This window comes from Agelaius phoeniceus, chromosome 19, assembly GCF_051311805.1.
Source record: "Agelaius phoeniceus isolate bAgePho1 chromosome 19, bAgePho1.hap1, whole genome shotgun sequence".
In the NCBI taxonomy this organism is placed as follows: domain Eukaryota; kingdom Metazoa; phylum Chordata; class Aves; order Passeriformes; family Icteridae; genus Agelaius; species Agelaius phoeniceus.
In genome coordinates this window covers 8,989,117-9,003,321 of record NC_135283.1, presented here as the reverse complement: position 1 = coordinate 9,003,321, position 14,205 = coordinate 8,989,117, and positions in this window count along the sequence as shown.

Below are 14,205 nucleotides of genomic sequence, written 5' to 3'. Positions count from 1 at the left end.
CTCATGAGCAGCAGTACAGAACTCTTTTAGGAGAAATCCTCCTGTTCATCCTCCCTAGCAGCCGCTCCTGTCTCAGGAGCCCTGCTGGCTGCAGAACTCACCCTGGGGCTGTTGGTTTGGAACCAGCTGACAGCTCCATGCAGCTCACTGCTCGGTGTGTTAGCTGATTATGTTTGACATGTGAGGTCAACAAGATCATTGGAAATGTCCCATTGCTGATCTTCTAAGGATCCTCAGAGTTCTCTCTGACAGCTGCTAAAGTGCCTGCCACAGATGCTATAACCAGACAGGAAAGAAATATCTTCCCAAAAAGGTGGTTCCTGTGACTGCTACTTTGTGTAATTGTTCCTTACACATGCACATGACATGTCTTGTTTGTCTAATTATTGGGATGGCATGAAAAATTGTCAATAGCTACAAACTTACAAACTTGACTCTTTCTGAGCTAGTGAGATCATAGCTGCTGTGTTTTAGTTGGAAATACACTACCACCACTGAAAAGGGGGGAAAAGGGTCTAAAAAGGGATGATTAATAGGAAATGAGAAGAATTTATTGCCATACCCATGCTATTGTATTAAGGAAATTTAGGTCAAATCCTAAGACACCGAAGATGGTTAAATTTCATTTCAACTCAGCTAATAAAGAAGCCACCAGGGCCTCCAGAGTAACGAGGCTATTTTGAAAGTTTGAAAGTATAGCAGAGAACTCACGTGGATTTCTTCCCCTTTTTATATTTTTTTTTTTTTTTGTCCCATCTGCCTCCAGATATTTAAGTCCTCACAGAGTGCTGGGTCACATTATCAAGCTTTCCTCCATAAGGACAAAGCTTTCTGGAAATGAAAACTGAGATTTTTATGCATCCATGTGAGATAAGACTTGGGGCTCTAAGAAATGCACCAAATATTGCCAGACTTCCAATAACACCACAAGATATCCCAGCACTGTATTGATTTCAGCTGAGTGATGGTGATTTACACCAGGCCAGACAGTGGTCCCTGCTTTGGCCATGAAGCTGTAAATTTGGTTCTGCTCTGCAGTGGTGTGGGCCAGACCCTGCTCACAGCTGCTCTGTGCTCACAGCTGTTGTGGCACATGGAATGACACTCACACTCCTGATGTCCTCAGGCCCTCACTGCCCACCTGTGCCAGCTCTCTCACACATCACAGCCTGTGCTCTGGGACAGGGCTGCAGTGTGCCAGAGACACTCCAGCACTGGGAATAACCTGGAAATCCTCCATGCCCGGCCACAGCCGGAGCTCTCGGGGACACCGCAAAGCAGAGGCTGCTCTGAGCCTCACACAGGGGCTGCTCGGAGCTCAGCCTGGCACATCCCCGCATGGCAGAGAGCGACAAGGCAGAGCATTGTCACCTACGCGGTCCAAGCCCGAGCATGGCCGCCCCGAGGTACAGAGGCCGGCGAGGCCAGGGCAGCCGGGCGGCTCCCGCTGACCACGGGGTGTCGCTGTTACCCAAACTTTGGAGCTGCTCACGCACTTTCCCTCACAGCGCGATGAGGATGGGAACACAAAAAACCTGTCCCTTTAAACAGGAGGGGAAAAAAAATCAATGTGGTATCATCTCTTTCTCGCTCCTTCAAAATGCTCAGCTTCTCACCGTCCTCCCCTCCTCTTTTCTCCTGGGAATCAGGATTCCTAAACTCTGTTTGGAATCAAAGTTCAGATTTTTTGGCAGTGCAAAGAAACTCAAATGAGAGCTAAATTAAACCTTTTCAAAACCTCCCAAGCCAGCCGAGTAGCAGACAAGAGGCACATTCCAGGACCGTGTGGGAGATGTGTGTGTGGAGGCAGACAGCAAAGGCAAAGGTGATGCTTTTGCAGGGATGCCAACCCGTCTGTGCTGGCCCTGGCGCCGCCGAACCAGGGCCAGGGCTGCCGTCCCCACAGAAACAAAAACCCCTCCCAGATATTCCCCTGGCCAGGCTAAACATTTGTTGTTAATTCCAAAGAGGACAGTCAGCAGTGGAGCACCACGCTGGGATGATGGTGAGGATTTACAGAAGTTTAGCACAGAGGAGGGTGAGTGGAGGCAGGAGTGGCTCAGGGCAAGGCTTCAGTCTGGCTTTGGGGGTAACAAGGCCACAAAGGAGAAACCAGGAGAATGAGGCACTCCTAATCCTCCTCAGATTTTCTGTTCATGACTGCTAAGAGTGAACAGAAGGCAATGGGAAGGTTTCCTGCTGGCTTTACTGACAGTGACATTCGCTCACCATTTCTTTCCTTGTCCTTCTGAAGCAGCTTTGAAAGAGAAGCACATCCAGTAGAACAGGGATGGGCAAAGGAAACTGTATAAAATTCCCCTTCCAGCACCATGCTGACCTCCTGCTAGGAATGCTTGGACAACTTCAGTTTTGAGGAATTCTGCATTTTGTCACAATTTCATAACTGTAGGACATTTCTTTGGAAAAACTAGAAAGTACTGACTTTTCCAAGCTTTCAACCAAGATTTTCCCCAAGATAAGGGAAAGAAGCTTATTGAAACCATTTTTTACCTCCGTCATTTTGTATAAACTCTTTCATTTAATTTTTTTTTTAACAGCAAAATGGAAACATTTAATCCAAGAAAGATCTGGTTTCATTGTGCATGGGCCACAGACACTGTGGTGTACACATGAGGTACCTCTGGGTGTGTGTACCAAAAGAGCTGGTCTGAGTAGTTTCCATTTTCTAGGTATTTTTCTATGAACATTGAGGGAAAATCACCATTACTGGTCTCTAAAACAGGCTAGACAAGCATCTGATTAGAAGGGATTTAGGTGGAGTTCATTTTGTTTAGAGCAAGCAGAGGGACTGAACCAGACTCTTTAGGTCTATGATTCTATGGCAACACCACAATCTCTGCAAAACTGTATGGTTTGTTCCCAGAACCATAAATCTAGCCTGGCATCACTGGAAACTCAGTATTGGAAAGCTCAGTTTAATTTCAGATTTATTGCAGTAATCAAAACTGAACAAAATCAGCCCAGGACCAAGTCTCCTACCTGAACCTGTGACTTGTGGAATGAAAGTTGCTTGAATTTTCTGGTACTTACAAATTCCTGCTGGATCAGAAATGTCACATTCATTTTATGTCTTGGCTTTCAGTAGAATTGCAATCAGAGTGGTTGCCCCAGACAAACAAAACAAACCCCTGTGTCTCAGTCTGTTGGTGGCTGAGGAAGGCATAGCGCACACTATATTAATTCTTAAAAAAATTATATAATATCCTCATGCAAATGAAAAATTGCAATGTCAGGCAGTGACTGAGCCATCCCTTCTGTCTACATTAACTCCTACTCTGTGGTTCATTGTTTTCCTGGGTGGTCCCTACCAAAGTCAGGGAGGGGAAAACCAGATGGAATTGAATGACTGACCCCCAATCTATGGAACTGTTGTCCATTGTTTGTAAGGCTAACATTCTGTTGAGTAGCAGACCCTTGAATTAATAAAAATGGGTTTACTTATTTTGCCCAAATTCACTGATCTATCTGCAACTGACATCATAATCAAGTCCACAAACCATCACTGAAATTTTTACTGTTGGGGCACCCACACACTAAAAAGACACTGGATCCCCAATCAGCAGGTCCCAAGTAAAGAGCACCACAACACTGGCTAGTCAAAACTGACACATCACTGTTTTGTCATAAAGCCACTTAAATTTTTAAATTACATTTTAAAATCTAGATGTTTGAATTTCACTGCACTTAGAGCAGACAACTGAACCATTTGCTGTAAAATATATCCAAAGAGTTTATACCTTTCACAGAAAAACTACTGGCCAACCTCTTAGCAAGATAAGAATCTAATTATATACTTTTAAAGTGACATTTAGAGGCCTCAGTACTTTTCATATTTGATCTCAGATCTTAGAACTGGCATCTGTTTCTCCTTTTAGTTAGAAATGGAAAGACTATTTACATATTCTTAGGAGTATATTTCCAATTAAATCTTTTTCAGAACTGCACTCTCAACATTTCATATTAGGTTTCTTGGCAGACAACTATCTTTTTCTTTAAGAGATTTATTTATTCAGTTGGATAGTTTTTTTTCATCCTTTGCCTGGGCACTGGAGTCTTCGGCCTCACCATCCTATAATTAGAAAAATGACCCTACTTAGAAGTTTTACAGCTCTGCTCCAAAACATCGTCTTCCCTGTCCATTTATTTATCCACCTTTTTATTGATGTGCCTTCATCTAGTAACTGCCTTTCTCCTGCAATCTGCAGCAGAGTAAATTTAAGTGGGCATTTAGAAACTTGTTATCAAAGACCAACATCCAAACCAAGAAATCAGCTCTTTGAATGATAATAAAATATTTCTATAGTCAATGAGAAGAGGTGGGTGGGGAAGACAAGAGAAACACAGGGAAAATACAGACTCTTATATTTTACATAAGATTTTATAAACAATTCCCTCTGTCCCAAGTGTCAAAATTGTTCCTATCCCAAACCATAGGTAGAAGACCCTATTATAGTTTTCCTCGTGGGCCAATATACATTTGCTATTTAGTTTTCAGGTAATGAAGTTGACTGCCCAAGAGTCCCAGCACAGACTAAATAACCAGAAATCAACTCCCCAGCATTTCAACCCCACTCCAGAGCAGAGGAGCAGAGCCCTGTCCTTGTCCTCTCTGGGGATCTGACAATGGATGTCTTCTGCAACATGCCTGCAAAGTCACCAAATTTGGGCTCCTTTGGACTGGGGTGGGAAGCAGATTCCAGAATATTTCCAATGCCTCATAAAAGATACCCTACCAGCACCCTCTGTGTCATGGAGCAGGGCAGGTCCTCCCCCCAGCACTGCTGTGACAACAGCAGGGTTCACTGGACACGTCCTTGGTGGCACCACTGGGAATCCCACTGACCTCCCAGTTATTCTTCTGCTCCCCACTGCAATTCAGTTTACCAGAAACAGATATTCAGGATTTAGTATCCAAGTACAAGAATAATAAATAGAAGGAGCTTTGGCCTGTTAGATCTTAATGGTGTTTCCTTACTTGCTATAATAAAAGATTAAATCTAAGCCTAGTATGAGTAAACCTTAACTGGTATCTAGTGCAGTTATCTAAGGAACACACAAGTGACACCACCTGCACTTTCTGACAGAGAAATAGGTGGGCTACAAGATTCTTCAGAAGCATTTTGTGGGCCCAGGTTCAGGTGTGCATCATACATAGCTGTGTCCCCATGGGGGCCACCAGAGCTGCAGAGAAACCCTCCAAGGCTGCAGCAGGGGCACAGGAGTCAGTTGTGTCACCTGTTCCTGGTATGCAACTCATAGCCTGACCATCTCATCTGCACTTTACTCAGTTTTTGTTCCATATTGTCATCTTTAGGAACCTCTCTCTGCTCAGAGTACAGTTAAACAACCCTTTTAGTCCTAAGTTAGGCAAAGTGGCAACTTCCAGCCACTCCCCAGCTCCCTCTCCATGCAAGCAAGGCAATCTTTGGGGTGATCAAGGACAATCCAGACTAAAAAATCAACTTAAACAAGATATTTGTCTGTAAAAATCAGACAAAAGCCTTATAAACAAAATATTATTTTGCTCCAGTTTGTAATTTGTTTTGAATAATCTGTGATCTGTTTGAAGGACTTTGGGAACTATTGTGTGATAAAGCACATCGATGGGCTGCCTAGAGGCAGGAGGCCTGGAAATTGAGAACTATGAGCCACCAGTGCTGTAACTCCTCTTTCTTCCACCAGTGCCAGTCCAGAACAACTCCATGGCCTTCAGGGCAATTTCTTCTGCATGAAGAGCCAGATGAGACTCTGGTCTCCATAAGATGGAAAGATGGAGGTTGTAATTCCATCCGGGGATGGGGTGGGGTTTGCAGACATCAATAAGCCACAGCACATCCCCTCTTGTGGTTCCTGATGTCATTGGAATGACTCAATAGAATTACAGCCTTATGTCGAGCTGGGTGTATATTATTCTACTGAAATTAAAGCTTTTGAAATAGGAGCTTATTGTTTTTAATAACTTCAGTTATGTAATGCCTTTCTCATGTTAGTGCTTCAATAAACATTTCTTATGTTAAATTTTACTCCAGATCCATCCTTGCCAGTTTTAGGCTCAGAACTGATATATTGGAATAATCCTCTTCGTTTTAAGTCCCACAGACACTGTGCTGTTCACATGATGTCATTCTGTGTATATTCCTTCATTTACTACTGGTGAGTCATTATTATCGTAGTTAATAGAAAGAGGATTATCTCTTTATTAAATCAAAGGCATGGCATTTTGTTGGTTGTGCTTTGCATCCTTGATTTTTAACCCTTTAAATTAGATGTGTCAGGATTTTTCAGCACTGGCTGTTGTTGGTGAGAGGCACAGAGCTTCTGCTAGAAAGCCACCACAAAGAGCTCAGGGAAATTAGGACGGTTAATTCCTCACCAGAGGTCTTACAGGAGTACCATAATAGAGCAAGTCAGAACCAAAACAGTGTGAGAGTCTTTGAGAGCCTGGATATTGGCTTCTCACCTTTTTAAATCAATAAATTAAAATGTCACCTTTTTAATTCATAGAAGAAAATCGATCTCTACCCCAACATCAGTGCTTATAATCACAGCTGTGATTACAATATATTGAAAAGACAGTAGCAGCAGTCATGAGTATTTATATAAATTAAGGGATCAGTATTGTGAGAAAAGGCCTGTAGGAAACAGGGCTACCTTCCTGGGAAGATGAAGAAATGCAGCTCTAGAGTTTAGAAAGGCAAATATTTATCATAATATTTTCTGAGGAAATGCTCTCATGCAATACAAGTTTTTGCAGAGGCTGCAGAGCTACGAAGAATTAAAAGAACAGCTAGAGAAATTAATGTCTGCATTTGCTACACAAACTATGCAGAAACCAGCATTTCTTCTAGTAGGAAATTTCAGCATTTAGAATCTGTTTTCATTCTCAATTGAAATTTCCATTTTCCCCCACAACCCAGCATTTCTAAGACTTTCCAAGTTTCAGAATTAGCTAAACCTCTTTATTACAATCATGTAGAAACTATGAAATCTACCAATGCAACTTTATGGTATTAAATACCTATCTTTGTAAGCATAGTATAAAAATGAAAATCTAGAAAGCAATTAAAATTATGGAGTTAAACCAAAGTACTTCAGCTTCATGACATTCCTCTCAAAAAAGCCAAGATGCCTCTTTTTAACTTTCCCATGGAAAATTTTTCCAGAACTGATGTTCTCCCTGGAGAAACACTTCAGTTTTAGTTGAGCTGCATTTATCAATAGAAAAGTGCTCTGTCAAAAAGAATTTCAAAGAGCTCTATTTCATAGAAACAGTGATCATTGCTGCAATAGAAACAAAAGCTGGCCGACTGCATTATGGCAAGAGGAATGATTCCAGAAACAGCCCCTAGACCTGGGATATCTCTTTGCAGCAAAGTCTCTACGAGGGGCTGGTAAGAAAGGCCTTAAAGAGCCTGTCATCAGTCCTGGCTTTCTCTGCTTTAAAGCAGAAGATGCCAAGCCAGCCACCACCCAGAGGGAGCAGCAGCTGCAGGTAGAGTGTACAAGACTGAATGAAATGTTCCTGGCACGTTTCCTCCTCTTATCTCCCTGGTCACCCATTATCAGACAGCAGATTATAGTAAAGAACACAAGGCTGAAACACAATTATCCATGGACATGTTGGAGGACTCACAAATCTGCTAATGTTACTAACAAGCCAAGTTCCCCACTGCAGAACCTATCAGCACTCCAGACGGAGGCTTAACTGTTAATGAAACCTAAACCTCAACGCCAGAGATACATTTCAAGCTTCTTGTGGCTTAACCCTGGAACCCAATACATCACAGAAACTTTTAAGAATTACCTAAAGAACAAGCAGTGTTGGTAAATCACCATAATTAAATCTTAGCTGATTTCACATCTGAGGTCCCTAAGCAGCAAGACATTGTCATTGAAATTACATCTTGTGTTTTTGTTGCTGCTTGTCACAATGCACCATTGAAACACTGCAACAATGGGATCAGGACTAGAGTATCAATGCCTTTAACAAGAAGGAATATGCTTCTGGATTCACAATCCTAACACAGCAGCCAGGGTTAATCTGGTGCTGAGAAAGTCAACAGCATTACAGATATGGGTCCCTCACACAGCACCACTTCTGTAACCAGAAGCACAGAAATCCAGTGCAAAGTTATGCTATTATAGTATTCTTTATTGTTAATGACACTATTTGGAAAGAGATGCTTATCTTGGATTATCTTGCCCTTTTCCTTCAAATAAGTATGTCCCATTTTCAGAGGAGCATAAGCTAAATGGGGAAAGAGTGGGGGAAAGAAGGAATTCTTATTCCAAAATAATTATCCAGGCACAGATCTGAAATGGGATAACTGCAGTGGTACAGACAAGCTTTAAGTCAAACACAGACAAGATTTATGAAACACCTTGGGCACAGGCCACAAAATACCTTGAGGATTAGAGTCCAGACCTTGAACTTGACTCAATATTCTTGGAAAGGACAATTTGGAATTCTCATTGTAGCAGCTACTGAGGAAGTATATTAGAGACAATGCAGTCTACAACAAAATCTCTGTCCTTCAGCACTTCAGATGTACAACAGGGATACTAAGTGAGGATAATATACATTGTACATCTCACCATGTGTTAGAAGAGCTTTTTGTCAATAGTTCCTATTTAGATTGGAAATATATAAGGATTGATAAGAAACTGTGTATTACAGAACCACTTACAAAGAGAGCTTGATAGAAACATGACAGTAAACTGAGATAAAAGATGCTTTGTTTTCATTGACAAATCAACTGCACTGCACTGAAAGAACCACAAAATCACCACACTTGTGTTTACCAATCATGAGGAGCTATTTTCCCCAATCTCCTTATTTTATATATAAACGTAAAGATTTGTATGGATGACTACAAAATGTGCTAAAACACAAGCTTCCACTGACCCAAGCTGCTCCCCACTAGAGGGGAGAGAAGAGCAGTTGCTTTGGCTAAATGCATGAAACATAACAAAATCAAAACCACAGTCAGGAGAGTAACATACAATTCTAAATGGAACTTGAAAACTTGAGAAGTCATTTAAGGGAACCACATTAAATGCTAAATGTTTAATGGGACCCATGTGTCTCAGGCAGAGAAAGAGAGTGAGAGAAATGTAACAGAGGAAATCAAGGAGACAATATGTCTGTGCGACTTGTTCTAATTAGGGGCACAGTGCTGGTGAGGATCATTCATTATAATTTAGTTAAATCTTTAGCATGGCAAAGGCACCTCTGTAGAGTGGTATAAAACCAAAGACCCCCAGTCATAAAGTGAGTTAAGGCCCATAGAAGAGAGGTTAATTTCAGTCATTTGTGACTGCTAAAGGCAGCACATCCCAGGAATACCAGCCCTTCTTTCCTGCCGCAGCGCCGTGCTCCAGCTCGCAGATGTCTGCAAATTTGGCATGTGGGGGGTGGTACTGGGAGGGCACTGGCGCGTTGTCTCCAACTTGTCTGTCGCTAAACTGAGTGGATCTGTTTCTTTTAGCAGGGGTGGGAAAGGAGTTCAAAGAAAGAATCAAAACAATCCATCCATCCAAGCTTTGGAATATCTGAACTGAGCCCAAATATCACCAAGCACTTCCCAATCTCTGCTTTGAAACAGGAGAACGGACGATGATTTGCAGCAGTTTGAGATGATTTACACACACACAGCATGTGTAACGCTCCAGTGTTATTTTAAAACTTACAAAGCATCACAAGAGTGAGTGGGGGTCAGGTTCAGGTTTGTGACACCAGCTTGGTTTGTTGCACACCAGAGCAGCAGAACCAGCTTCAGCTGTGTTTCCCCACAGCAAATCAGGGGCACAGGGGACCTAATTCACATTGCATTTGCTATTGTGTATTTTAGGAGTAATTCTATTTAAATGTGGGTCAGATTCTTAGCTGGTGTAAAGCAGCTGAGCTGCCTGCATTCCAGTGCAGATAAACTAATTCACACCAGCTGAAGGCTGGGCCAGTGGAATTACATTGCTGTAAATCCAGCGTCAGATCAGAACGGTGTTAACCTGTGTTAGCACTGGTGGAACTGAGAACAGAATTTAACCCACAACATTTTGACACCATTCCAAATATTCGTAAAACCCATAATAATTTTAAGTGTAAATGTGCCAAATTCACCCTGGTGTCATTCAGAGTCCAAAAAAACTACACCCTAGGGATAAATTTGGCTCTGCATATTTAATCTGAGTACACGGCATCATCCCAGCAAGGAAAGCAAACGAGCAATAAACATAAGTTTGCTGTTAAATGTTGTCTCCTTGCTCCTCAGCTTCCTAGTATGTTTTGTTTTTGGAGCTTATTTAAACGAGCAGTTTATGGTTTGATCAAGTCCTAAACAGGAAACCTAAAGGGTTTGTAAAACGTTGAGTGTTCTAATTACAACTAACCTAAAAAACCCTGCATCATGGCAATCTTCATTTCTATTATACCTGCTGTTCCTGTGATGGGATTGTTTCCTAGTGGTTAACACAGACATCAGGGAGTTGGGATTCTTGAGGTCTAACTCTCAGCTTTGCCATGGACTTGTTGTGTGGGCTTGGGGGAATTATTTAAGTTCTCTGTGCTTGAGTTCACTTATGGTGTGGGACAATTAATGATCACCAAAGGGCTCTGGGTTCCTCAGATGGAAACAGAAGGGGTAGTGTTCAGAAGTATGACAGGAATGCCCTCCCCTTTTCTATGTGATATTATGGTAACATACTAATCAAATTACACCATAAAATAGCCATAATAAACATTACAGTACCATAAAAATAACAATACTAGTACTAAGACATAAAGATAATAATACAGAGTTATTTATAAAGCTGCTCATTACCACGTTGCCAGGCACCTCATACACAAATCAGAGTGCATCTCCAACCAAAATTGCTTTGGATACTAGTAGAAGTCCACTGAATTCCAGAGAGACCATGCCCAGTCCATGCCAATCGATGTGGCCCTGCTCAAATTACAGGGAATTTTAGCAGCTTTCACCAGAGAAAGTCCTGGCCACTTACACAACTTCTTTGTATACTTCAGCAATAATAAATTATGATAAAGCATGCTAAAAAAAAAAAAAAAAAAAAGGAAAATTGAAGGCCTAGCTGAATTGCCTTTTCCTGACTCCAAAGCTTGAACTCCCATAAAACTTCTGAAGTAATATTTTGGGGAAGTGCTCCTCATTGCCCTCTCCCTCAAATACACTGAACATAATTTTCCTTCTATTTGTGTTGGTGTGAGATAGCAAGACTCATTTTATCAGGGATTGAAGAAATCATATGACAAAGAACAGGAATAATCCAGGTCACCAATTCCCAATTTAGTTTTTTTTTTCCCAGTTTCTCCCAGTATGGAGGTTTCCAGCTCAAGCTGGCAGACCTGCCCAGGACAAGGAGCACAGGACAGGGTCACCATGCCAGAGGGGGAACTGGGTGCACAGTAACAGGACTGAAGAGCCTGGCCTCATGTTGCATCTGCCAGTGGCTTAATACAGGCTCTTGGACAAGGCACAGCACAGGCTATTTTAAGCCATCTCTGTCTCTGTGTGCCTTTGAAAGAGGGATTATGAGGACTAATGTTCGTGGAGTATTTCAGTGATGGACACCAGTACATGATGTGTGACTTTCCACTAACAGCCACACACTCAGCACTTCACACTGCTGTGACTCCAGGTGCCTGTGTTTCCTCAGTTTCAGGCAGAAACCCTATGCTTTTTGGCTGATTATGTTAATTTTTAACAATCAATGAAAGGAACGGCACGGGCTTTTCCCAGCATTGTTACATAATGTATAGGATACATATTACACTGCCTAAACATCACTAAAGTGGATGGTTAGATACCAGTCTCAGGTTCATCTACAGGTGTATCTAGATGAAGATGTTCACCTGCTGTCTGAGTTGCAAAATAGAAAAATTTGAACTGGAAATTACTGAATTTGAACTGACTTGGTAATAAAAGTGATTTCAGTACAATAAGATCTCACAAACATCTCATATGAGGGGCAAAGTAGGTGGCACCAACATGAACTCTGTGATTCAAAACACCATAAGCACCAGGGACTAGGAGGAGTCAATTTATCTGGCTATTCCTTAACAGAGTAGAGGAAGGACATAAAAACTGAATTACTAAAAACTCCCTTTTCCACATGAAGGGAATATGCATTTAAAAATTTTTAATTTGGTTCACTGGGTAGTAGATCACTGTTTCAAGAAGTGAGTTTAATTTTTAGGCTTCCTGTCAGACTACTGCATAAGCAGCTTCTGTCTGTATGTCTCCAAATCCCCACTGATATAGATTTAATTCTGAACATTCCAACAGCCTATGTTTCAGACAGAGGAGGAAAAGAACAAGATTAGCATTAGTTGATCACTCTTTCTATCTCCCTACCATGAAGAAAAAAGAACTGCAGTAAAAGAGCCAGATGAACACTTGCCCAGCTTCCATGTGTTTGAAACAACTGGGCTGGCTGCTCCACAAGGAATATGGGGCTGTGAGCTCACCAGGCACTGCCCTTGAGCTGCCTGAGCAAGGAGAGTAGGGCAGGCCCCAGGCAGCACCAGCCTCAGCCAAGCACCCACATCAGGGAAGTCCCTGGTGACAAGGTCGAGTTGAGGAGTCACATCAGGGTCAGCTCTGGTGACAGGAACCAGGGCCAGGTGCTGCCCTGCCCATGGCAATAAGCCCAAGACCAAGCAGTGAGAACAGGCTGCAAGCAGGGCCACAGTGTGGGAGCCACAGCCAAAGAGAGCCACAACAGAGATGCAAAGAGGCACCTCAACAGCTTTGACCAAACAAGAGCTCAGAGCCCAGAGCTGAGCTTAAACAGAGCTCCTGGACCCATGGGCACAGCGTGGGGAGGCCACAGGTGAAGGGCAGTTAAGGCCATTAGTGCCCACCAGGCCCTAAAACAAGGAACATCTGTCATTTTTTTGCTGTGGAAAGAAACAGAAATTAGAGATCAAAGAAAAACGAGATTAGAAGTTTTGTGCTGGCAAAAAAAAAGTATGGGTTTTTTTCCCTTAAAATTGAGTGATTTTTTCAACTCCACAAGTGGCTAAGGAACAGCAAAAAAAAAAAATCTCAAGTTGCTCATAAAAAACCTCCTGGTATTAAAGTGGTAAGGACTCCATAACCAATTATTCAGAATTAAAAATAAATTTCTAACATCCCTGAAACTGTATTTTTAAAACAATCTCTTTCTGAAGTGGGAAAGGAGAAGAATTGTACTGGCTCCTGTGATAAAAGGCATGCTTTGGTCAGTGGCCTCTGAATTCGGTGTGGGGCTTCTTGTGTAGCTCCTGCAAGACTGGGAATTGTTCTGAACTTACAGCTCAGTTCCTCAACCTGCTTCATCAATAAACTGGCTGAGAATAAGAGAAGAACATCAAGGAAGGAATAACAAGCCCTAAAATAGAGAAATTGTGAATGAAGATAATAAAGCTTCAATGTAAAAACATCAACACACACAGAGCATGAAGAGTGAGAAGATCTGAACCACCCCAAAGCAAATGTTATGTTTTCCAGCGTGCAAAAGAATCCAAGTAACATTTTCCATCTTGGCTGCTCTCAGTGAGATAGTCAATATACAAAGTGATTCAGTATCCCAAACATCTGAGAAGAGACATGTCAGTGGAAATCACTAAAAAGACATCACTGCAGACTCTGCTGCCTCACCACAGTGAGAACCTCACTTTGGGTGTGGCCCTGGAGTTCCATGTGTACACTCAGAGCATGAGTGGGAGGTTATCTGGCCTCTTGCAACTATGGAGAATACACAAAACCCCCAGCATGGCTGACTGAAGCTCCTGCACAGCTAAATACCATTCCTTTTAGTAAGACCTTGCTCCCTCACAAGGCCAGGAAACACTTTATAAGCGTATATGAAAACTGAGGTATGAGGAAAACTGAGTTGTAGAATGGCTTGAGTTGGAATGCTATGATTTAACCATTTTTAGACATCATGAAAGTACCTAAACTGGAAATATAGGTTAGGCACTTCTGCTCATTGGCTCTAACCAAAGAAAGGCTGAGATGAGCCCTTCAGTCCCCTTTCAGCTACCTAATCTTTTATTTTGGACCATCACCTCTTGGGACTGATGGTGTAATGCTGCACTGTCACCACTCAGAAAGATCCAATTGTTCCAGTTTTCAATTCGGCGTCTCAACTAGATTTCAAACTGAGGCCAAACACCACTGTCCA